Genomic DNA, 2,050 nt, shown 5'->3' with positions numbered 1-2,050 from the left:
ACATTTAGAGCGAAGATTAAATATATCATGATTTTTCGCAGTGCCAGAATTACATGTCACCCGTGCTGAGGGACAAATTTCGGATCCTTCTTTGTGTCATCTAATATTCTTTTACAAAATAAACCTTATTAAAAAGCTCTCTTGAAGGCCAATTTATGTTCAGATAAGCTAATAAGAACTGGACTACAACTCACAGTAGGATCCGCACCACTCTACAATGTGCTTCTACTCGGAATTAAATCCTCGACCCTTTAATTACAAGGCAACGGGTATACCATTATACACCCTCGGAGAAGCCTTGCTTTCTTAAACGACGTGATATCGTCATAAGTGCTTTGTCCTTGCGATTAATTTCGTCTCAGGATATTTTTTATTCTCAATTTCTTATCCACAATTCAAGCTATCATTTATCCCTCCCTAGTCGCTACTCTCTCTTTCTCTCTCTCTCAGTCTCTCTCTCTCTCTCTCTCTCTCTCTCTCTCTCTGATATTTCTTGTCATTCAATATTACATAATATCCATCCCCATTCCTTTTTCGGCCTCCCGATGGCTCAGTAGTAGCGTCGTCGCCTTGTAATCAAGGGGTCCCGGATTAGATACCGGTTGGAGGCACAAAGTAGTTCCGATCCCACTTTAAACTCTAGGTCCAGTCCCAATTAGCCTTACTGTGCATAAAGTGGACTTGGAACACCAAATCCACCAATCAACCATTCCTTTATCTTCTCTGATTCTTGGGCCTCCCCGATGGCGCAGTGGTAGCGTCGTCGCCTTGTAATCAAGGGGTCCCGGGTTCGATACCCGGTGGAGGAACATAGTGGTTCGGATCCCACTTTAAACTGTAGGCCCAGTCCCGATTAGCCTTACTGTGCATAAAGTGGACTTAAAACACAAAATCAATCAATCAATTCTCTGGTTCTTGTAGTAAATTGTGGGGTGCACTTTTGCAGTTTAACGAAGCTCCGGCCGGCGCATGGATTCACAGTCAGGGTTTGTGTTGCGTTTGGGATTGTCCCTCATCTCATCAAATAACTTGACATCTCCATCGTAACGCTTAACTACAAATGGTAGAAAAGCGACCTAAAATTTAAAATTCACATAAAATCTAGCCTGCACTAAATATTTAGTCAATAATTAAACCCCTCCCATACTACCTCCGGGAAGAAAGTTAGAAGAAGTGGTTAGCACAGCACGCTACGACGCAAGAGTTCCCTGGTTCGAATCCCGGTCTGTGCATGGGTGTTCTCTGTTAGTGTCCCTTCATCAATTTCATCATAACATCACTTATCCTCATTTTCGCAATTACTGAAAAGTGGTAGAGAAGCTAAGTAAAATAAAACACGATAATTACACTCTGTGAAAGTGACGCGTGGCATTTTTACGGAACCCGCGAACGATCGACTCAGCCCTAATAAAATAATAAGGAAAATTAAAACAATATCGCTCAGTGGAAGAGGAACGAGGAAAATGATTCATAAATCTTGTGTTACAAACTTTTTGGGAATTAGTAAATTTATATAATATATAAAATGTATTTCCAGTGAGAGACAAAGAAACATGTACAGAGTATAATACTTACACAGACGTATGTCTTGAGTGCGTTGAAAATAAAAATGACGCATTCAATTAATGTAATAAAGCTAGCCCCCATACAAAAGCCCATTACGCCACCAATGTTACCTGCAACAACAAACATCATTTTATTAAGAAAAAGTTGGATAATATGTAAAACTACGTCAATTTAATATCCACAACGAAACGCTATTTACTCCCACTCAGAATTATCATAAATGGAATTTTCACTGAGAAATCAGAATATTATTCTCGTAATAGCCATTGCTATTTTATTAATTAAAATTCTTACTATAAAAATACTATACCAAAGTTATTTTAATTTCAGAACCAAATATATATAAAAGAAAACATTATAAATATCAGTTCATATGTACTAAAAAGGGTTTTCTCCAGTTGAATTTCTCAAAATTATACATTTGTAATTATTTCTCATTAGTAAAAAATAAGAATCAGCGAATTGAATTTTCCCAAATATACAG

The sequence above is a fragment of the Lepisma saccharinum genome, chromosome 18 (assembly GCF_977018435.1).
Source record: "Lepisma saccharinum chromosome 18, izLepSacc3.1, whole genome shotgun sequence".
Taxonomy (NCBI): domain Eukaryota; kingdom Metazoa; phylum Arthropoda; class Insecta; order Zygentoma; family Lepismatidae; genus Lepisma; species Lepisma saccharinum.
The sequence above is the reverse complement of the archived record's forward strand: the minus strand, read 5'-3'. Positions refer to the sequence as shown.